Consider the following 25,244-nt stretch of genomic DNA (forward strand, 5'->3'; position numbering starts at 1 on the left):
CAAACCTGAGCATAAAAAAAGAAAATAAATAAAAATTTTAAATTTTTTTTTAAAAACTAAGCACAAACTATCCCATTACATGTAAATGAGGTTCAGGTTACCAAAAACACAACAACCTGACACATTTTTAAAACACAAAAGAAAAAAGGAAGATTGGAACAAAACACTGAAGAAACCACAAAGTACCTCTCAAGATGGACGGGCCTGGAGAACATGATGCTAAGAGACGTTGTCCATGTCCAGGGAAAATATGATGTGGAACCACAGGTGTTGTGGTAAACACCGAGACAGAGCCTGGTACCTGTTCTCAGGTCGTGTCATCCTTTAGCACGGTCTCCCAAGCAAAGCTGTGACATGATTCTCTAGTGCTCTGAACGATGTATAACTTCCTTACTTGTCCGTCTCTGGACAACACTTTTTCTCGATGGGGTCACATTGCCATTTAGCAAGAAATGCCATGCAGCAGTGACTTCACAATTAATCCAATTTAATAGACAATGGTGTTATTAAAGCGACCAACAAACTCCGTTGAACCTAGAGCTGCAATACCCTAGGATGGGAGAAAGCAGATGACCGGCTGTCTCCCCAGCACAGACTCTGAAATCACTGGACTCTAGGCCAAAACTCTTGCTGTTGAGGTCACCCAGGAATTGGCAACATTCGACATCACCATATTCCTCTTGCTATGGGGGGCATGCATTAGTTCTTTAGAGGTACTTCTGCCTTAGTGAATGAATGCTAGTGTAATTGTTGCCCTGTGTCTTACCGCCATTGTTTTCTCAAGCAGAGTTCAGTTCTTAAGTTTTCAGCTTGTATAAGCCAACGTTCTCCGTGTCTTCGTCTAATAAGCTTTCCTATGCATGTACATGTTCCTTTCATGCTAAAAATTAAAAATTCTATACCATTAACTCAATTAAAGATATTGTGAATATAATTACCAGATGTCTCCTGTATGTTTATATTATTTTTCAAGATCCTAATAATACTGCCTCCAAAATACTCATGCAAGTAAACTTTTGCTGAAAATCAGCCAACAGTTTTTTCCACAGACAGGATGAATTGAAAGGTGGATTACTGAAGATATGGTCTGGTTTAAATTTCCATTTGTTTTCCTTTTCAACCCATTTTTAACTTGTCTTAGTTTTTATTATGTTCTACTGTTTTTTTGTATATGATTTTTCTGTATTTTATTTTATGGTTGTTTCTGGGATTTTTTTGCCCTTTTTATTCTTGTCATATGATTTTCTTTGTATGAAATCCAGGATAGATAAGCTTATAGAGACATCAACTGGATCAATAGCTCTGTGGAGTTACCACAGGGCAGATTAGAAGAACAGGAGATGCGATTAACAATGGATGAAACAATGAAGAAAATATTCCAAAGTTGATTGTGACAATGATCGTGCAACTCTCTGTGATGTATTTGAACCACCGATTACATGATATATGAATCATAGTCATTAAAAGGTTCTTTTTAAATAACCTAATATAAACACTAGCATAATTTTATACAAGCCAAGTGTGTGAAGACTATAGGGAATATGTCCTTTTACCTTGAAATGACATCTAGTGATTCCTGGTGAGGTTCATCCAATCCAGATCAAATCTTCCTTTGGTTTGTATACTGCTTGACCAAGACAATGAGCATTGTCTGGGAAGTTGAATGAGTATTTTAACCTATTTGTTTATTTTGATGTAAAAATATTCAAGGAAAAGACAACTTTTAGGACAATGTGCATAGTAATCTGAGATGGTTGTTGTTAGGTAACTGATTCCAACTTATAAGAATTGTAAGCACAACTGAATGCAGCATCGCTGGGTCCTACACCATCCTCACAATTGTGAAGTTAGAGGCCATTGTTTCAGTCATGGTATCAATTCCATCTCTTTGACAGTCTGCTTCTTTATCTCTGATGTTCTACTTTAACAAGCGTGGCTTACTTTTCCAGGACCTGGTCTCTCCTGATAACATATTCAAAGTCCCTGAGACAAAGTCATGGCATTTGTGTTCCTAAAGAGCGCTGACTGTACTTCTTCCTGGACAGATGTGTTTGTTCTTCTGGAAATCCATGACACTTTCGAAGTTCTCCGTCAGTACTGCCATGCAAATGCATCAATTCTTCTGCAGTCTTCCTATTCATTGTCCAACAGACTCATTCACTTCCAACTTTGCCTGTCAGGCCATTGAAAATACCCTGGTCAGATGTGCCCTAGTCCTCCCAGTGACATCCTTGCTCTTCAACAAATTAAAGAGGTCACGTGCAGCAGGATTGCGAAGTGCAAACCTGCTCTGAGCAGCCAGCATCCCTATTGCTTGAACGGCATTGTGGTTGCCCATTGGGATCCAAAAGCTACTTTTCTTCCGAGAGGTGCACAGCACTTGATCTCTTGACTGCTGTTTCCATGAGCATTGATTGTGGATCCAAGCAAGATAAAATCCTTGACAATGTCAATATTTTCTCTGCGTGCATCATGATGGCCTCTTGTGAGGATTTGGGTTTTCTTGACCTTGATTTGTAATGCATGCTGTGCAGTTCCTGGTCTTCGCTAGCTGCAAGCCCTCCTAGCTTTCCGGAAGCAAGGTTGTGGCAGCTGCATATGGCAGGTGGTTAGGAAGCTTTCCTCCAATCCTGACGCTGTGTTCTCCTTCACACAGCCTAGTTTCTGAGATTATTTGCTCAGAATATAGATACCGCCCTGCAACATATCTAACATGATTTTAAACCCTGCAGTATTCACTTGCTTTGCTCCAACAGCTACCTCTAGGTCCGTGTACAGGTCCCAGAAGAGCAGAGTGAAGGGTTCTGTAATTCCCCTTCTTCTCAAGGCTATCTATATTTTGTTGTGGTCCATAACGTCAAGTGCCTTGAAGGATCAATGAAGGACAAGGAAACATTTCAAATGCCTTTGTATGGTTGATGAAACACAAGTCAACATTGTTCTGGAATTCTCTGCTTTTCACCAAGATCCATCTGATGTCAGCAATGAGATTCCTAATTCTGTGTCCTGTTCTGAACCTGCTTGTTCTTCTACTGCTCCTTGTTGATAGGCTCCTCCCATTGTTCTTAACTAAACTTGCTTACAAGCTCGCTTTAATCATAATTTCTAATATTCTAATATAATTCTAACAGTCCGATTTTAAACCCGATTCATTTTAAAATATTCAAATTCAAAGTTCTCTTAGCTACCCTTTGCCTAAGCATATGGTCTTGGGCCTGTGGCTGGATGTATCCAGCAGGCCTGGCCTTCTACCAGCCATTTTGCTGAATCAGCATTGCTGTTGCCCGGGGGCATCTGAAACAACTCTTCTTCCCTGAGATGCAATTTAACATTCATGACATTCCTTTCTGCCATCGCAGGTAGGAATAACCAAAGACAACTTCTAAGAAAACAAAGGTTTGCTTCTCAAGCCCTTTCTAGATACCAACTGAGTAAATCACATCTGTCCTCTGTGGCTATCCGAAGGTAAAGGAAATTCCAACTGCCATACAGAGAAGTCAGCCATGCTTCCACACACTCCACCCTTACTATTTTGTTTCTCTAGACCAGTACTCGCTCGTAAAAGATTGTTTTAGTCAGGGTTGTTTAGAGAAACAAAACCAGAGCCATTCTTCTATGTACAGTAAGTGACTTTATGGCAAAGATTTGACCCAGCCCATTCCTCCTGACGTTCCTGATGTTAGGCTGACAGTAACTGGAGCCCTTGCTAGTTCCATGAAGCTTCAGGTCAATGAAGCAGGAAGCTGAAGCAGGAAGCAGGGAGATCACAGGCCTCTGGGTGTGAAGTTGCACGGATCCAAGGTCAGCAGAAACATGGCAGGGCACCAACAGCTCCCAGGCTGGATAGCCCAGATGGGGCTGCCCCAGGAGGCAGACACAGAATCCAGAATCCAAGCAAGCCAGAAAGCCAAGGACAAGAAAGAGAAGTTCCCAGTGTCTGTGTTATTAAAAAAGGCCTTATCCACAAGGAGGCATCAGACTGTTCCCTAACTGAGAAGTTGGATTCCATGCCTACATTTTGATCCAGCGTTAAATTGACATAAAATCTAACCCCCACAAGGACAGTGAGAGACACACTTGGAGTCTGATACCCTACTGTCACTATAAAGAAGAGAGTCGGGTGTAATCAATCACAGCAAGATGAGCCAATGGGTTATCTAGGATATTTCTCCCACCTCTTCCTTCTATAAGCCTTATTGTCCCTCAGTTGGTCCAGCCATTTGCTGTTTCTGAAATCAAAACAGCTTGGGTACATAATACATGCATGTACATATTCAGAATAAACTTTATGTTCAAATTTTGTTGAGTTTTGATCATTTTTTAACACTGGTAAATGTTTGAAGTATAGGCATGTGTGTGTGTGTGTTGCTGATTTTTTGTTGTTGTTCTTTCGTTTTGTTGTGTTTCTGACATTCTAACACTGGTTTAGCCCCATGCAATTTTCTGCATTTACATGGAATGTTTTAGATAAGAAAAAAAAGCATACTTAGGCTCAAAACTCACATTTTAGTCATAGTAGTCCCTAATTTTAATATTAGAACAAGTATGTGTACTTGAAGCAAGTAGTATGGTGAATGGACCACCTGTGATAATAAATAGGAAATCTTTGATATCAGAGTCAATATATGTCACTGCAGAATATTGAAAATCTTCCATAATCTCTCATCAGTGGAGTTGAATACATTTAAGAAATCACTGTTATTAGATATGAAATAGCCAATCTTTTGTACTTAGTTTAATTTTCATTTCAATTCTTTTGATGCAACCAGACACACAACAAGTAGTCTTGGTGGTGCTATGGGTTAGGCATTGACAAGCTGATCTTAAGATTGGTGGTTCACACCCACAAACCACTGCATGGGGGAAAGAGGAGGCCCATCTATGCCTATAAAGGTTTACAATACTGGGAAAACTCTCATCTGGGTGGCTCTGCATCACACTCAACGGACGGCAGTGGGTTTGGTCTGGGATTGAGTCAGATTGTGAATGAGAAATGAAGGGCCGGGGCCCAGGTTTTCTTGATGAATCTTAAATTGGATGTTTATCAGGGCTTTTAAAATGCTGCCTGAGATGGGTTCTGACAACACTCAGTGATTCAGAGTCAATTTTCATAAGGACTGAGATTTCAGTCAGTCTTTATCTTCTCTCCACTTCCCTGTTAAAGATTATGGTGCATTCTCCCAAAACGTCATCAATTGAAACAATTTTATTACTTTCTGTAAATCCTTTATGGGTGCTATTTTAGGCAGACTTAAATTTTAGAAGGCTGCTCCCTGATCAACCAGCTGAAAGAGATTCATATCTGTGCCCATTCCAAAAATAAAAAAAAGTTGACCAAACAGAGCACAGAAATTACTGGACAAGATCATTAATAAGTCAAGTTTTGCTTAAAATTACTTAAAGACAATTACAACGCTACATCAACAGGAAGCTTTCAGAAATTCAAGTCAGATTCAGAAGAGGACATAATTAAGGATATCATTGTTGACGTCAGGTGAATCTTTGCTGAATGCAGAGAATACCAGACAGATATTTACTTGTGTTTGTTGACGTGAGATCTAACTCAACACATTACAGATTTATGTGTTGCAAACATCTTGAGGTGTAAATAGAAAATCAACCCAACCCAGATGACATAAGGAGGAAACAATACTAGGGAAGAGACTGGGGGAAACCTGGTGGCATGTCAGACTATCGGTTTTGCATATTCAAACTAGCAGTAAAGATCCTCTAATGAAGTAAATACCTTATTGTCAGGCGAGATCAATGCCTGGAGAAAGACATCACTCCTGGTCAACTCAAGGGTCAGTGGATAAGAGGAAGGTCCTCAACAAAGAGATTGACAGAGTGGCTGCAACAATGGGATCAAACATCAGATGGTGCTGGTCAAGGCCCTGTTGAGTTCTGTTGTACAGAGGGTCATTGTGAGTCCAAAATGACTAGATGGAACCTACAGCAACAAGGTAGCAAGTGAGACTGAAATTATTTAGTTACTCCTCGTTTCTGATAAGACTTCCATCTAACCACTGAATGTACTTAGGTTCCCCTCTGTAACTTGAACATGAATCTACCTCCTGAGTCATGTCGAGACAAGGAGAGGCAAGAAATAGAGCAACAAGTCTGACTTCACTGCTTCAAAGTCAATTCCTGATCGGCGGTTCTTAAAGTTGGGAGGGCACGAAGTCACCTTTGTTGCTGTTGCTATGATTAGTTGCCAATAAGTTGATTCCAACTCATGGAGTTCCCGTGAATGGAAAGTAAAACTATCCCATGGGGTTTTCAAAGCTTTGATCTTTCAGGAGCAGATCGCCGTGTCTACATTCTAAGACACCTCTGGATAAGTTCAAATTACCAACCTTTGGGCTAATAACCAAGCATTTAACTATTTGTACTACCCAGAGACACTAAAGTTACGCCAGAAACCCTAAAAGTACTAATGATTTGCCAGTTTTTCTTCCTGTGGTTGTTTGAATGTGGATGTGCTACCGGAAGACGTAAGTCTGGCCTTGTACACACCAGTAGGGTCATCCATCACGATGAATAGATTTCAGCAAAGATTCCAAACTAGGAAGCAGGACTTCAGTCTACTTCTAAAACGTAAGCCCAAAGTGGACATTGAAACATGGTCAAACGTAGGACTCCAAGGTTAGTCCTTCAAGTTCGCCGGCAAAATAGGCCTGAAGAAGAGCTGCCTCAGTGTCAATAACACGGATGGAGGGAAGATTTGGGGAACGTCGCTAGGTGATAGGACTTGTCTCGCAATGAGAAGAAACAACTGCAAATATCCATTCATAATTGGACCATGGAATACATGCAATTTGAGTCCATGAACATCGTGAGTTGTATACAAGTAAGTGAAATGCCTAAAGATTATTCATATCCTAAATTCTAATAAGGTGGAATGGACTGATGGTGGCCATTTTGTTTCAGACGGCCATCTAGCATCCTAAGACCGGAATGACCAATTCGTGAGAAATAGCCCTGCCTTCACCACCCAAAGGAATATTTCAAGATCAATCCTGTCATACAATGCTGTCAGCGATAAGCTGTCATGTATATCCCCACAAGGAAGACCAATTCATCTGACTTTTGTGGAATATTTATATGCTGGCCGTTAATGTCAAGAATAAAGCAATTGAAGTTTGTTTTTACCAATTTTCAGTCTGAAATGGATCAAATGAGCGGTCAAGTATTGATAATTACTGTAATGTGACTGCAAAAGTTAGAAATAAAGGAGAATCACCTAAAAAAGTATGGCCTTGGGTGACTGAAAGGTCACTACCTATAAATGGAAGCAAGATCTAGCACCTACCAGAGAGGTAGGTGATCATTAATTTGGGGTCATTTTGCTACACCCCAGCCCAATGAGGAAAGTGAAAGTGTTAGTCAAGTTTACATGAGTTAAAGAAACAAAAAGCAGGTAAAGCTAACTTAAATGTGCATCATTCATAAGGGCCAAGTAACAAGTAAATCTTTACTTCAGGAAGTTACATTGCCATATATTTGTTCTTCCCTGCCTATGATGAGGTAGTACCAGTCTGGACAAACACTGATTAGGACATCTTCTTGCAGGACATGCAGAAGCATACCACAAGCCGAAGGAAAATTAGAAAAAAAAATGGAACTAGAAGAGGGTTCAGAGGAGCAATTAATAGCTAATCTTGTATACAATAACCAAATGTGAGAGGACTATTTCATGCTAACAAAAACATACTGCACAGGAACATAACTTGTAGTTAATTCATTCCTAAATGTGAATATTTTCCAACTAATCTTTTTTGGTTAAGTGTCAATAAGGATACATACATGAACCAGTGCACCTGCTGGAAATACCATAAGTGACCTCTATGCATTTTATCTATCTATCTATCTATCTATCTATCTATCTATCTATCTATCTATCTATTTATTTATGCATTTACTTAAATAACAAAACAAAGCATAAAAACTGCTTCCCCGGAGGCCATTGTGATTCATCAGAGCTCTGTACTACAAAGTAGAACTGCTAGCAGAGTCCCTAAGGCTGTACATCGTTATGAACGTTAACTGGCTTGCGTTGCTCCAGCACAGCAGCTGATGGATTTGAGTCTCCGAACTTTCGGATAGCAGGCCCCACCTTCAGCTCACAGCATCACCAGGAAAACCTTAAAAATTCCCTGGAGCTGCTATAATATAATCAGAGTCAATAAAGAAGCCTCTTTCATGAGCTAAGATCAGTGTGAAAGGCAACACCTTTACTCAGGTCACAGCCTTGGTGCTATTAATTGCCTCCCAGGTGTGGCCTGCTTCTATATAAGTGAATTCCCTGGGAAAGCTTGCTTGGTTTTTTACCGGGTGTAGATACTACATCTGACTTATCTACGTTGGGCTCTTTGGACTTGAACCAATGACTTGCCATTTTGCCTGATAATCATGAGATGTATCAGAGGCCATCTCTCCGAGCTGTTGACCTTGGATTCATCTGCCTCTGTAAGTCACCAACCTATGATCTCTCTGCCTATCTTGGGTCCAGCACGACAACACTACAAAAGCCAAGAGAGCTCAACATCAGACCCACAGACCTGGAACTTCCCCACCTCAAAATTCTGTGAACACTTTCTCTATAGAAATTTCTCTACAAATGTCACTTAGTTTGCTTCCCTGGAACCCAGTCTAACATACTTTTAATTTGCCTCTGTGGTCTGTGAACCAGTAGTATACAATTTGGTGCGGGCGGTTAACCATACAATTACATTAATTAAAATAATCCTCCACAAATGCCCTTTAAAGAGGTCAAAATACAGGCATGTACATATGTAAATCTATTTTTATATTACAATAGGGTAATAGATCTATGTACATATATTTATATTTTAAGTATCCAAGTAGCAGATGGACATTGGGCCTCTACTCAAGTGCTCCCTCAATGCAAGAGCACATCATTCTAATAACCTGGCATTCCATGATGCTCACCTTCCCGACATGATCACTGAAGACAAAATGGGTGCATAGCAAATGTGGTGAAGAAAGCTGATGGTGCCCGGCTATCAAAAGATATAGCATCTAGGTTCTTAAAGGCATGAAGATAAACAAGCAGCTGAGAAGCCAAAAAGTTCATATGGAAAAAGCACACTAGCCCATGCGATTGTGAGATGTTGATAGGCTCAGGTATCAGGCATCAAAGACCCAGAACAAAAAAAATCATATCAATGTGAACCATGGGGAGTGCAGAGTGAAGACCCAAAGTCCATCTGTAGACAACTGGACATCCCCTCACAGAAAGGTCACAAGGAAGAGACAAGCCACTCAGGGTGCAGTATAGCACCGATAAAACATACAACTTTACCTTACTTCTTTAATGCTTCCTCCCCTCCCCACTATCATGATCCCAATTCTACCTTAAAAATCCAGTTAGATCAGAGCATGTACACGGGGACAGATAAGAGCTGGAAACACAGGGAATCCAGGACAGATAAACCCCTCAGGACCAATAATGAGAGTAGTGATACCAGGAGAGTAAGGGGAAAGTGGGGGGACAAAGGGGGAACCGATCACAATGATCTACATATAACCCCCTCCCTGAAGGAAAGGCAACAGAAAAGTGGGTGAAGGGAGACATCGGTCAGCGTAAGACATGAAAAAATAATAACTTATAAATTATCAAGGGTTCATGAGGGAAGGGGAAAATATGAGGAGCTGATACCAAGGGCTCAAGTAGAAAGCGAATGTTTTGAAAATAATGATGGTAACAAATGTACAAATGTGCTTGACACAATGAATGCATGTATGGATTGTGATAAGAGCTGTATGAACCCCCAATAAAATGATTTTTCAAAAATCAGTGGGGGGAGAAGATGAAGAAGCCTCCAGTCTGACATCTGACCATGGAATGGTGTTTTGCCAGTCTCTACAACCTGGTGAGTCATTTTATTTTTAGATAAGTCCATCTAAATATATGAATGAATTCACTGGTCTTGAATCACTAGAAAAGCTTGCCTAGGATAGGATTTCAACATACATTCGAGATAAAAAAAAAACTATTTAACCCATAACACAACCCTGAATAAAAAGTACACCTGGACACAGCCTGAACCATTGGATTTACTGTTAACCAGCTACCTGGATTCCTTCATGCTGGTCCTAAAAGTAATATGGATGAAGGAATGGGCCTACGGAGAGAAGATCTCACCACAAGTCCTGTGATTTGAAATTTATTTTTATGAAGACTTCTGAGAGAGGGTGCTAGACTTGCTTTCCATAAACAAATTTTTGCATCTTCTCATACTTATTATTTGGGGCTGGTGTGAAAAGGAGCAGAAAATAACCACAATGAAATTAGAAAAACCCACTGTAAATTTTGAAAGCTGGATGGTATTTTTCTGGGTATACTGTATTTTGAAAGCTCATTATCTTAGCTCTAAAATTAGTCAAATGTGTTTTCTTTTAGGAAAGAAGCATGATGAATGTTTGTAACTATAATACATATTTCAAGCCATTTCAAAGGCTTGACAAGGTTAACCCAACTTTGTATTTAAAAAGAAATGTCACTTAAAGGGCAGAATAATACAAAAGAGAGAAATGTGCATGAAGTGTTCCATTAAATATGCACAATCGGCTAGACCCTTAATCCCCCATCCCGCAGCAGCAGGCACACCCTCAATATAAGGCAGACAATGGGAGCAGCATGGTGGGGCTTCACTCGGGTACCACATCTGTTCACTTAGCTGGATTGTGTTTTATATTTGGGCATAACACGTTTTGATTGTCTTTATACAGAGTGGCAGCAGTGTAATGAATGTTCTTTGAACTCGGAATTGTATAAATATGTCGACATGTTGATTTGAGAAGAGAAAACAAAGCATGTGAAAACTGGCAACATACCAATTTGAGAATTTAAATTATAGATACTCTTCTTTAGGGGAAAAAAGACGAGGAACTCAATTGGCAGACCACCAACGAAGTACCATTAAGATCTAAACCACATGGGGAAACTGCAATGCGCTTTAGCTGGTATAACTCTTGAAAGCATTACCTTTATAAAGCACTTAGTTTAATCCCATGACCTTAAAATGTTTCCTAAAAATACAGACTCTTTCTGTGTATTAAGCGGAGGTCCTCCTCATGAAATTAATTGAGATAATTTGAAAATATGAATCTTTTTTGAGAACTTATTGGAAGGACTCACCTATTTGTGTGCCCAACAGAGACTCTTCCGATGTTATGGATTAAGTTGTGTCCTCTAGAAAATATCTTAAAGGTCCAAACCATGATACCTCTGAAGGTAAACATGTTTGGAAATGGTCTTTAAAGATGATATCAGTTAGGTTTTTATGAGGTCACATCAGCTAGATTACTATGAGGCCATACTAGAATGGGTCGGATCCTAATCCTATATGAGTGATAAAGTCCCTGAATGGTGAAATCAGTTAGTGCATGCCATGGCTAAGGGAAAGATTTGAAGTTCAAGTCCACCAAGTTCAAGTCCACCTCAAAAGAAAAGCTTGAGGATCGACTTCCAAAACATCAGTCATTGAAAATATGGACTACAGTTCGGTTCTGATACTTATGACTATGTCTCCTTGTAAAAGAGGCCGAGTCACTTGGAGTCAAAGGAAAGACTAGGGACACCTGGAGCTACCGGAAGTAAGGCGAGAGGCATGGAACTGTTTCTCCCTCAAGGCCTCAGAGGAATCCACCTGGAAGACCCTCTGATCTCTGATGCTCAGCCTGCAGAACTGGGAGACATTTTTTTCCCTTAAAAGACACTCATTTAGGTTTTGTTGTTGTTGTTGTTATTATCGCAGCCTTAAGAAATAAAAGCCATGCTATTTATTCTCATCATGCACCCTACAAAATATCTACAAAAATCTTAAAGGGGCGCCTGCACCAGGGAAGAAAACAGAGGCTCAGAGACTAAATAAATTGAATAAAGTCACCTAAGAGGGAGAGTAAAATGGAGAGGAATGCAACTCAGGCCCAGCCTCTGATGAGATATTTGGCCTTTCACTACAGTACGCTGGAGCTCAAGAACTTCTTTTTAACTGAAATGGATATAATTAACTTGCCAAGGATGAAATTCATTATTGATAATAAAAAAAGAAACATAATCTGGCATAACGCAAAATAAGGGCGCAATTCCTAGTAGAAGGAATTTCAGTGCCATAATCTTCCAAGGAAACAAATAAGCAATTAAACCAGGCCATGTGCAGTCAATTTTAAAGTAACCAAAAGGAAAACTTCCAATAATATTTCAAAATAAATCTGCCTCAAGCAATGAAGAAAAAAATGAGTAGAGTAACCAAACTGTTCTCGCTCCCTGGAATTAACTTTATGCAGAAGTGATCCTGGTCCCTAAGTAAGTCCAATTACATCCTCTTGTCCTTATTTGCTCTAGGGATCCTGGCCACTAGTAATCCTTCTTTCTTCTGTTTGCTTGCTACACTTAATATGTGAATGACTTGTCTGCCACTTCATTTTGTGTTATTAATTTCCATTTACATGTTGAGTGACTTTTATCTACTGCCAGATTTAAGCTCCTCAAAGGAAGGAAGTCTATCTTATACCCCTTTTTACGTCTCATAATGCCTTGAGCATGTAAGTGCTCAATTAACGATCGGTGTCATTCAGGACATCAATTATAAAACGTCTGTGACTAAAAATGTCTGGCCTCGCCATGTTTGCCTAGCTGTTAACCTAACGATCATACAACAGAAAAGTGGGTGAAGGGGGAGAGCCGTCGGTGTAAGACGTGAAAAACTCTATATAAATTACCAAGTTCATGAAGGAGGGAAGATGGGGGAGAGGAGAAAATGAGCTGATAGCAAGGACTCAAGTAGAAAGAAAATGTTTTGCAAATGATAATGGCAACATATGTACAAATGTGCTTGATACAATGGACTGAGGAATGGATTATAAGAGATGTAAGAGCCCCCCCCCCAAAAAAAAGATAACAATCATAGTTGTTTTTGAAACTTTAGGACTTTGGGTAATGCAGCTCATATTCTCAGTGAAAGATAAAAAAGATACATCACTGTCCAACGGTCTTCACCAATGTGCTCCTTAGAGCATGACATCACGGTATTTGAAGGCAATAGGTAAAGGTAGATGAAGCTTGTTTGATATCAGGAATGTATTCCTGGAAAATTGGAATTCATTGTAATGTCTGCCATTTCGTATTTATATAGGAATCACGAACCTTCCAGACACCCCAAATGTGTCTTCTATAAGACAGGAAGGACCAGATGTGGGTAGGGGCAGGCACAGCTTTGAAAACATGGCAAAAAGAGAACAAACCCAGAAAGAGTAGTTTCTTAAACCACATAAACTAAAACGTAAAACTAAACCTACTGCCCTGGAGTTAATTCCGACTAATCGCGACCCTTTACAGGATTTCTAAACTGTACATAGTTTGGGGGTGTAACCAACCTCATTTTTCTCCTGCAGAGCATGGGGGTGAATTTGAACTTCCCACCTTCAAGTCAGCAGCCAAACCCATAGAATTAGAGCTGCAACAACAACAACAACAACAAAACGGAGGAGGAGGAGGCAGAGTGGACCACGACTTTAAGGATCTGTGTGCATGTAAGATTTAAGATGTTCTATAAATGTTTATTGTGTACTTGCAGGCATGGAGCATAGCAAAGCCACTGAGCTCCCCTGCGTTTGAGACGGCAGAAGGATAGTGAAAGGATTGTAAAAACGTATTGAAAGTACGTTAAGAGGTACTTAAAGGGTACCATTAAACCGAAAGAGCCAAGCTATCTTCAGGAGCTGGGAAGAAAAACGGAACCTTGTGTTGTGTTGCCTTTGAAAACTCCCAAATTTGGTCCAAAGATGGCGAACAGAGTAGCATGGCATTAAGTAATGATGGGCGCACGGTGCCTCTCAGAATCATCCAGGTGGCTAGATAAAATAGGGGGTGCCCCACTCAGCAAACTAGTTCACCAGCTGGCTCTATGCGTGCATTCGGAAGCTGCCAAGCCTCCCGTGAATGGCGTGTTGGCCTCTGTAGTCGCGCAAGCGCAGTGAGCTCCCAAGGACAGCAGATGTGCTGGGCTCGCACAATATCCACAGTGGCTAGAGGGCAGCTAACTTCCTCTGAGGACCGAGGGAGCACCAGCTGCTGGTGACAGCGATAGAATCAGATAGGTTCTGCCCCTGTAGTTTTTAAGTGTTGCCTGCTTTGTGTCACAGAGCCTCCAAATAATGCAGGAGCTAACAAGTGTGCGCAGGAAACGCACTTGAATAGGAAAACAAGAGCAGCTGGGTATCCAACTGTGTAAAGAAATACTGAAGACTCTTCTTTCCCCTCAAATTGATATCACGCACCGGGGTTTTATGGAGTTCAAAGCATATGCTTAAGTACAATTACTCAACGACGCAGGCCAATTTCCACATCCCAGCCATGTAAACAGGATCTTCAATTCCACCTAGGTGGGGGCTTTGCGGCTCTTTCGCCTGGGTATTACAGATGCTTGTTACAACCAGGGACTCTGGAAGTAATTTTAAAGTTCATCTGTAAAATAAAAAGTTTCCTACATACAAATACATGCAACCCTTCATGGAAAGCACGCGGAATCACAAAACAATTGTCCTGGCACTTTGGGCCCGATTCATCAAGATCACCAAAGAATGCCCCCCTCTCGCTGTCCCCTTTTCACTGTGGCTCCTCAGACTGATTATATCATTCGAGAAGCCCAGTACAAAGGGAAAATGCACCAGGCATTCAGAATTAGTAAGCATTTGAAGAGGGTGACAGTGGAACATCAATATCCCACCCACCAGAACTGACTATACTGCTTACATGCCCGCGATGTGGAACTTGGTCATAGGCGTTTCCTGAGAGTAGGACCTTGTCTAAAGCAGAGGACACACATCCATGAAGCTGGTCCATCCCTCAGCCACCAGTCAAACGGAGAGAAAGCACGAAACGGAATATTACCAATATAAATCTCATGGTCTTAGAGGGTTTTGCTACAAATATAGGAATTAAATTGGTTTTCCGTAGGGCGGAAATTTATAAATAGTCTATAAGACAACACCACATTTTTTGAGATTCATCATGCTGACATGTGGCAGCCTTCATTTACTTTCATGGCAATTATCATCCGTGGATAGGTCACTATTTAAATATTTTCCTACTGAAGGACATTTGGTTTGTGTCTCGTTTCTGTTGTTTGTTTATCTCTCTATGAAACAGCGCTGCTGGAAAACCGTTTTGGACATCCTAGCGTTCATATGTGGGGATTTTCATATATTTTAGGCGTGGTTTTCTATGTAACACTTTACTTTTTAGACACATTGCCACCAGCCTTGTTACTCATGAATTTTGTCAATGTACCCACTGACAAGAAAGGAGCTGTCTGCTGAAAAGGTCTCACGGAGCCGATCTAAGGTCATAATGAGTGGCAGGTGTCCTGGCAGTGGGTTTTGTTGCGGGTTTTAGTGGCTGCAGAAGTATTTGCATTCATTTCTGTCACCTTCCTCTGTGCCTTCCCTTGGGTCTGCTGGCTCGTGCTCCTTGTGTGCCTACCTCACCTCGGTGCTGTGTGTCATTTGTTTGTTTCACAATTTTCCTCTTCAGCTGGGATTAAATTATTTTCAATGCTGCTCTCAGATTTTAGCATGCCAACATATCAAAATCTCAAGATACACACTAGCTTTCCTCAGCAATAAAGCAATGCAGAAACCAGGAACTGTTTAAAATCTTATTACCCTCCTCCAAATGTCTGACTCAATACTTTTTCTCTGTCTCCACACAATAGACATTGTTAGTATGATTTTATACTGAAAGCCATCGTTTAGATTTTGCTACCTACTTATCAATTTATTTATTTCCACTCTTTCCTCAATCCTTCAGGAGTCATGTTTAATTCTTCTGGATAAACAACCTTAGTTGCTTAGAACTGGCTTTTAAGTTGGTTTATCTTTTTTTTTAAAGTGCTCGTTGGTGAACTTGAAATATTTTGCTATACAACTTAGTATTGTCAAGGACTTAATCTCCACATGGCTTCAGTGGCTGCTGTCGATCTAATATTTTCTCCCTGGGTAATTTTCAGCTCTTCTCTTTGTTGTTGATACGGTTCAGTGCCACCTCCAGATAGCTAAGTAAACCCCCCCAAAAAAAACCCACACTACCATGAAGTCGATGCTGATTCATAGTGACCCGTTAGGACATGGTAGAGTTGCCCTTGTAGGTCTCCAAGGAGGAAACTCCATCTTTCATTCATTCATTCATTCATTCATTTATCTATCTATCTACTTATCTATCTATTTATTTATTTGTATTTTTCCTGTTTTCAAAACATTTTATTTCTTGTCTCTGGTGATTTTTCTGTATCATGACTGCGAAAAACGTTTCAGTCGCTCCTCTAATATTACCTTTCCTCCATTCTCTTGTCTAATTTGGAAGCTAAAATGTCAAGGCTACATCTTCTCATTAAATCTTCTGTCTCTCAATCTCAAGCATATCTTCAGTTTCTTTGTGGGCTATAATCTCACTTATATTTTTCATCCTACTTTTTAAATGCCTCTGGCTATGTTCAGTCTAATAAACTCTTTGTGATATTTATTTTTGTTTCCATGATTTACATATTTCACTTTGAGAGTCGTATTGGTCCTTATGAAGCTGAATTAGTTCAAATCTAGAAAACAAGAGAGATCTTACTTGCCCCCCCCCCTCCCCCAAAGGCAGCAATTGACCCTGGTCCCAAGAGAAGCATTTGGAGGCAAACTTTGCTGAGGAATGGGGCCAAGTTGCCATCTGTTTTACCTAAACTCAATGATTCCAGAGAACAGCATCAACCGCCTGGGGCTGAATGACCATATCCAAAGGTAAAGTCAGGAAGAGGATGCCATTTTACAGTGACCATATTTGTTGTCATTGTCATTGTTTTAGTTTTAGCTATTTTATTTTGCAATAGGGATCCGTACAGAAAGAAGGAAAGAAAGGAGGGAGGGCGGGAGGGAGGGAGGAAGGGGACAAAGAAGAAAAAAGAAAGAAAGAAAGAAATCTGCTTCCACCGAGTTGATTCTGCCTAATAGCAATCTATAGGACAGAGTAGAACTGCTCTGGAGAGATTTCAAGGCTGTAAATTTGTATAAAATCAGATCACTGCATCTTTTTCTCTCAGAAGACCTGATGGATTCACACCAGTGACTTTATTTCTTTTCTTAAAAAATAATTTTATTGGGGCTGGTACAGCTCATCACAATCCATACATACATCCACTGTGTGAAGCACCATGTGTACATCTGTTGCCATCATCATTTTTAAAACATTATCTTACTATTTGAACCCTTGGTATTAGCTCCTTGTTTTCCCCCCCCTCTCCCACCCTCCCTCATGAACCCTTGATAATGTATAAATTAGTATTATTTTTGCACGTCTTGCACTGTCTGGTGTCTCCTTTTACCGCTTCTCTGCTGTCCTTCCCCCCTGGGAGGGGGTTATAAGTAGGTCATTTTGATTGGTTCCCCCTTACCCCGCCCCCACCTTCCCCTTCCCCTCCTGGTATGGCTACTCTTAATATTGATCCCAAGGAGTTTATCTGTCCTGCATTCCCTGTGTTCCCAGCCCTTATAAGTACCCATGTAGATAATCTGATCTAGCCAGGGGCTTTTTAGCTAGCAGCTGAACCACTGTGCCATAAAAGCTCCTTTAGGATCTTCCTAGGAGTGCCTGGAATACACCAGAGTCCAAAGGAAAAGGGATACAATTACTGGTGAGCTTGGGGCAGATATACACCTGGGTGCTTGAAGGTGATGTTGTAGCTTAGAAGCTTGAGCACTGCTGGTCTGGCCAGGTAGTAGGGAAGGGTAAGAAAGCGGAAGTAGGAATAAATTCAGGCAGTTGACTCAAGCCTACTCACTTTGTGTTCAAAAGTGTGTGGTCAGGTTTACAATGGAATCATTAAACTTAAAAGCATTGACTTTCTTAGAGCAGTCTCTATAAATCTCACATAATCTAGTTGGTGCATATAATATTCATACATTAAACTTAAAGGGAAGACCTTAGCGTCATATTTGCTGATTTCTAATGGTGCGCACTGTGATTGCAGTTGGAACATAGTTTGAAATTATGCCTTGAACAGTTCCTCTTAAAGATGTTTCGTGAGAAATCTCAGGGTGGCTCCTGTGATGGCCCCACTGGGGAAGTATGGCTCTAAGGGCTGAAGAGCAGCTTCATGGAACTTCTGAATATTGTAAAGAGCCATCAAGTGTGTTGCTTGTGACATAAATGGAAACTTTGTGAGTCGCTTATGCTCTGACATAAAGGCTTTCAGTTAGGGTACCAGATTGCACGACACAAACAGCTGCTCCGACTCTGAAACTGTACTTACTGCTCAGTTGTTCCCGAAATTGTTTAGCTCAACTTTCTTCTGTTCAAATTTCCTGCAGAAAAGTGGCATGGGTGTATTTCAGGCCCAGGAAAGGGTTTCAGAAACCATCAAAGGCCGACAGCAAAGCCAGGAAGTGTTTCAGGGACACCAGTCTCTAGGTCGTGACCAAAGGAAACATCCACTCCAAAGACCACGATACTACTGAAGGAAACATAAGCAGTCAACCTATGAAACAAATTGAAGAACCTAAACCATCATGAAATCACTGTAAGTATTAGAGCAAGAAGCAGTCCCTGGAGAATAACTAACTTGGTTTCCGAGGACTTTGAATCCCATGTGCCAGACAATCAAAGAAACTGATTTCTTTTTATGTGTGTTATTCATTCTTCCTAAGTGCTCTGCTTATCTGTAATCTAGCTATTCTTCAAAACCTACATCAACTTCTACTACTCCACAGAGGTCTCCCTTCCTAAAACGCATGGTGGGCACCTCCATTTTTATTTGTACATTTCAATTCTGCCACGCGTAATATGAATCACTATTTATACTTGCTATAATATTATGTCACATATAAAACATCATGGAGGTCACAAAACTTGCTTGACATGTACCAAATTCATTTTTTAACCATTGAATGATGTCAATGGAATATATGATTGCCTTGACTTCGGTATATGTTTAGCGCATAGGAGATAGTGAATCTGAATTGTATACAGGAAGGCTAATGTTGAAAATAATTTCAGGTTGACATGACTAATAGCAAAATGCTGTATTAGGACACATCTAGACCTTCTGATTCCAAATCCAGTATCCTTTCGATTATCAGGTCCACCTTTTATAGTCAGCTTTGTCTTCATACACACACACACCTGCTCTCACATAAGCACACTCACATAGCTTAGTGACCACACTGAAATCATGCTCCAGTGTAAAAGACTAGGAATCATGTGGGGGGAGGTCAGATGCTCACAGGCATCCTCCCTGAGGGCCATCAGTTGCCAGACAGCAGTGGGCCCCACTCCCTGCTGTTAAGGACAATGGACGCCTGCAGTCATCTATTTGGTTCCAGTAGGTGGGGTTTACACCCTACTGATAATGATTCCTATGGAGACCCAGAGAACAGGTCAAAGTTAAGCTGCCATCCTGAATCTAAGATCTGCCCATCTTGTCACATGTATACCCCAATCCCTCCTCTTCCTATTGTGTGTATTTCCCTAGACCACCCCCTCTCATTACTATATTACCTATAGCACAACCTCTTCCTGTAACGTATGTCCTCACCTGTAATTAGGGGGCTTGCATATCCCCAGAGAATATAAAAGCCTGGGCTAGCATTAAACTCTCTCTCTCCCTCCACGTGGACCACCAAACGGGGGTGAGGATGCTACTATGAATCGTGTCTGACTCCATTTATTTCTATGTTTCTCTTCTATCTCTCATGCTCTCTATAATTTTACTATGATCTTTATTTATTATCATTGTACAATTGTGCCTACTGGATCTGTAATGATGTGTTAGGGGCTGGCTTCCCCTGACAGAAGCAGTTTCCAGTTTACCCACATTGAAGGTTGCAGATGCAATTTTTATTTAGTTTACATAAAACACCTATTTATTGATGATAATAATCACCCTATGCTACCCTTTAAGGTCATTTAAGTAAACTGCAATAATCTAAAACTACTAGCTGCTACAAGGGAGAGAGACACGGTTTTCTACTCCCATAAACAGTTATAGTCTCAGACACTGATGGGGAAGTTCTACCTTGAGTCAGCATCGACTCAATGGCAGTGAGTAATAAACAAAGGTCTTTATTAAAGCTCTGTTGTGTCCTATTGAGGAATCCTCGTGGCATAAGGGGGAGGGGGAGTTACATGTTATGCTGTGAGCTACTAGATAAGCCATTCAAAGCCACCAGCCACCAGTCACAGGCTAGAAATCCAAAGATTTATTCTAAAAGGTCACATCAAAATTCACTGGATGGCAGAGGGTTTGGGGATTGAGAAGACTGACAGACTGTAGAGAAGAAAACATAAAAAAAATATTTCAGGGACAATGAAAGCATGAGGCTCTCAACCTGATGCACCAAAATGTGAACACAACATACCAGCATGTACCTGGGAACCAATAGAGAGGTCTGTGGGTCTGGACCCAATCCCAACTATGTGGATCCCCACTCTCCTCACTCCCACCAGAAGAATTCACTACAAAGAACAGCACTGAAGTTACAGCTTGGGGAGAAGGGCATGTCTGATTACGGCACACAGGAGAAAGGAAAGGGATGATGGACAGGGAAAGGAACACAACCTGGCGCACTGAGCCCCAAGAACGACATTCCTGATCAGAGCAAACAATGCACAGAGCAAACAATGCACATAGGTCCAGCTCCCCCACAAGGCATAGTGTCCCTCACTGAACCATACTACACTACAGACAGAGTGTGGGAATGGTGCCCAATCTGACCCCATCACACTGGGGCAAAACAGTAAGGGAATGCAACAGAGCAGCAAGGGGAGCAAAGTGATGAAATCCCCGGGGAATACCAAAAATAGACTTTGGAGACAAGAGTATAGGACCCCATGAGACTCGACTGGAAAACACTTGTAAAGGCCAACAAACAGACTCTGAGCTATTTATAGGATTTTCCATTTTTGTCAGTGGCTTTCTTTTTATTGTTGCTATCTTGTTTTTGTTTTTTGTTGTTGCAATTGTTTTGGTGGCTTTGACTTTGTTTGTTGCTTTGTATGGCTTTGCCTGGTTTTTGCACTTATTAATGTCTCTGCATGTCTATGTAGATAAGATAGGCGGGATAAACAATTCATAGACAAAAATAATGGGACCGATGGTTCTGGAGGGATATGGGAGAAGGGGAGGTGGGAAAAAGGAAGAGGGGGTGGGGGGAGCAATCCAGGGACAAGGGAACAACAAGTGAACTAAACTCAATAGAGAGAAGGGCATAGGATCCATAGTAGGGCTTAAGCAAGGGAAATGTAGCAGTGAGGAATTACTAAACCTGAATGAAGGCCAAACATGATGGTGGGACAAGAGGAAAGTAAAAGGAAATAGAGGAAAGAACTAGGAGGCAAAGGACATTTATAAAGGTCTAAATACAGGCATGTGTATATGTAAATATATTTGTATATAATGAAAGGGGAATAGATCTATGTACTTATATTTATATGTTAAGAATTATGATTGCAAATGGACATTGGGCCTCGACTCAAGTACTCCCTCGATGTCAGAAAATCTGGTTCTAATAATCTGGGGTTCTGTGATGCTCACCTTCCTGACAGGATAGCTGATGACAAAATAGGTGCATAAGCAAATGTGGTGAAGAAAGCTGATGGTGCCCAGCTATCAAAAGATGTAGCATCTAACTGTGTATGAATATGACAGTATTTATGATAAAATGCAAAAGAAGAAGAAAATAATCCCAAATTAATTTTGGGAAAAGATCAAAAGCCCAAGTACATTCACAACTTATTAAAAGCAGTTGAAATCAGGAAAAAGGAGCAGGAGAAAAGAATGAAAAAGAAAATTCAGAGAGAACGAGAAATGGAAAAGGGAGAATTTGATGATAAGGAGGCATTTGTAACTTCTGCCTATAAGAAAAAACTGCAAGAGAGAGCTGAAGAGGAAGAACGAGAATAGAGGGCCGCTGCTCTTGAAGCACATTTGGATGTAACCAAGCAGAAAGATCTCAGTGGATTTTATAGGCACCTGTTAAATCAAACAGCTGGTGAAGAGGAATTACCTAAAAGCAGCTTCCATGAAGCCAGATCTGAGATAAAGGAAGAGAAACCAAGAGGCTATTCAGATGAAATAAATTCAGAGAACAAAAGCCCACAAGAGAAATGCTTTCTTCAAACTGAAATAAAGACCGAGGATAACCCAGATGCAGACAGTGACTTTGATACTAAGAGCAGCGAGGATGAAGAAAGTGAAGAAAATAATAAAATTAACTTTAGAGGGGAAAAGGGCAGACCGTTTTCTGAGAATGTTCCCAAGCATCACAGGACTCGAACGCACTCACGGCCATCCAGTGAGGAAAGAGGACACAGTGTCAGATGGGACACACAAAGTTCCAAGTCGAGAGGACATGAGAACAGGGGAGATAAGGCTCAAGAAAGACAGTCTAGGGACCCAGAGAACTACCACGCCGACCGTAATTATCGAAAAGACAAGACGGACGCCCACAGACACAGAGAGACCAGTCATCGAGATTCTCAGCGGAAGAGACACGAGCAAGAAGAGAAACCAAAGGGAAGAGACCACAGAGAAAGAGATCGGAAGAGGGAGAGAGACGTGGAGAAATATATCCCACGAGAACAAGAAAGAGATAGACAACTGGATAATCCTGACCGACGTAGTGAGAAAGGCGCGAAGGAAGAGAAAAGCAAAACAGAGCAAGAGCGTGTAAAAGGCAGGACGGAAAGGCACGAGCACAGTGAGAAACGCAGAGCTGGGGAAAGACAAGAAGTCGGTGCTCAGTCTGCAGAAAGAAATCCAGACAGAAGGGAAAATAGCCCAAGTTTTAGAGCAAAGGATCAGTCGCTTGACCAGAGCAAATCCAACACAATGGAAACAGACACAGAAAGGAACCAACAGAAACCCTCTGCTGCTGAAACCTCACTGGGAGCAAAACATCAAATCACAGAGGAAAGGCAAGAGGTGGACAAAGAACTGGAGAGACCACCCGAGCCTGTGAGCAAGTTTGCAAAGCAGAACAATGAAGAGACTGTAACGTCAGCTCGGGATAGGTACTTGGCCAGGCAAATGGCACGGGTTAATGCAAACACCTATATTGAGAAAGAGGAGGATTGATGACTGCTCCTATCGTCTGTGGACGCACAGGAAATGACTCATGGAACTTGCTGTGTGTGAGCGAGAGGGGTATGTGAACAGTGGTCAGAAGACATATTTCCATATATCAAAATTCACTTGTGATTTAGGCTTAAATCACAAGTTGGTCCCTTGACCTTTACTACCTGATTGACTCTGTATATTTAGTACCACCAGATACTTGTATGTATCCCAGCTACAAAAGTTTGTGATTCCCAGTAAATACTTACTGATAACACTGGGCTCTGCCTTTAACGCTGAAATGCTTTATAAATGTTGAATTTCAAATTAAAATATGTGGGTTTAACAATAATAAAAAAGATATAGCATCTAGGGTCTTAAAGGCCTGAAGATAAACAAGCATCCATCTAGCTGAGAAGCAACAAAGTACACATGGAAGTAGCACACCAGCCTGTGTGATCATGAGGTGTCAATGGGATCTGGTATCAGGCATCTAAGATCCAGAATAAAATCGTGCCCAGTGGGAATGGAGCATGGGGCAGCGTGGAGTGGAGACCTAAAGACCCTCTGTAGACAAGTGGACAGCCCTCACAGAAGGGTCACAAGGAAGAGATGAGCCAGTCAGGGTGTAGTATAACAACGATGGAACACCCAATTTTCCTCTAGTCCTTTAATGCTTCCTTTCCCCACTTCATGACTCAATTCTCCCTTTCAAATTGGAGTAGACTAGAACATGCTACAGACAAGCCCACCGCACGGGGAATCCAGGATAGATAAACCCACAGGGACAACAATAAGAATACAAATACCAGGAGGGAAGGGTAAGGTGAGGGGAGAAAGGGGGAATCGATCACAAGGATCAACATAAACCCCTTCCCAGGGGGACGAACAACAGCAAAGTGTTGTACAGTGACAGAGGACGATGTAAGATGAGTTAGTTAATTTATTGTGCCAACCTGGTCAATAAACACAAGTGGGGTTAATTGAAGGGCAGAGAGATAAATGATTTGGTGAGCCTCACCTTTCTAGTTCTTGGTTCTCTTGCTTTGTGATGGTCAGACCAGGGTGCAGCTGCCTTAGTCAGTTCCCTGCGTCAGCTGGCAAGGTTCACTTCCTGCAAGACATCCCCAAGGAGAAGCCACATGGACCTACCCTGATACAGCCCTGGGTGCTGGTGCAGCCGTGTGGAGACACCTGCCAATTCTGAGATGCTTACACGTTCACTGATTTGGCTTTCCTCCTGCAGTTGGCATCATAGTGTGTGTTTTGTGAGATGGAGGAGGACTTTGCGGATTGGTGTCGGACATATGGGTTAATGTTGGACTTGTGGGCTTGGGCAGCCCTGGGTTGGGATGTTTTCTTGATGTACACTTACCCTTTATATAAAACTCTCTCTTATGCATGAATTTATGTGGATTTGTTTCTCTAAAATACCCAGACTAACACATAAGATATGAAAATAATAATATATAACTTACCGAGGGTTCATGAGGGAGGGTGAGCAGGGGAAGGAGGGGGAGAAATGAAGAGCTGATACCAAGGGCTCAAGTAGAAAGAAAATGCCTCAAAAATGATGATGGCAGCATATGTACAAATGTGCTTGACACGATGGAAGGATGGATTGTGATAAGAGATAGATGTAAGAGCCCCCAGGAAAAATATTTAATAAAAGAAGAAAAATAACTCTAAAAGAAAAAAAGAAAGTACGAAGCTCATGTGGGAAAAGCTAAAGAGACTTGCAATGTGTAGCCCACTATCCCTTACACCTGAGAGGGAGAGTTCCAGCCATCTCTGCCCACTGCTTCGATATGCAGTCGAACAGGTAAGGACCACTGTGGAAAATGGCTTTTCTCTGAAGAGAAGCAGACCAGGTAAGGAGACAATGAAGACCTGTCTGAACGAGAACGATCTCTGTAAGCTTTCAAGTCTCCGTCTCTGCATCCATAGCAAACTACTTTATTTGTGAGCAATCCTTAGCACATTGTGTGGGCTATTACACCTAATATAGTGCTTAATGAGATGCTGTTTGAGGTAGTTAGTTTACTGTGCCAACCTGGCCGATAAACACATGTGGGATTAATTGAAGGGTAGAGACATAAATGGCTCGGCGAGCCTCACCTTTCT

At 41.2% G+C, this 25,244-nt stretch overlaps 1 pseudogene; it reads left to right on the forward strand.

Annotated features, from left to right (window-relative positions):
• The first annotated feature begins 6,802 nt into the window (after positions 1 to 6,802).
• Positions 6,803 to 23,141, forward strand: LOC142452563 (nuclear speckle splicing regulatory protein 1 pseudogene; annotated as a pseudogene).
• Positions 23,142 to 25,244: the final 2,103 nt, after the last annotated feature.

The sequence above is a fragment of the Tenrec ecaudatus genome, chromosome 7 (assembly GCF_050624435.1).
Source record: "Tenrec ecaudatus isolate mTenEca1 chromosome 7, mTenEca1.hap1, whole genome shotgun sequence".
In the NCBI taxonomy this organism is placed as follows: Eukaryota; Metazoa; Chordata; class Mammalia; order Afrosoricida; family Tenrecidae; genus Tenrec; species Tenrec ecaudatus.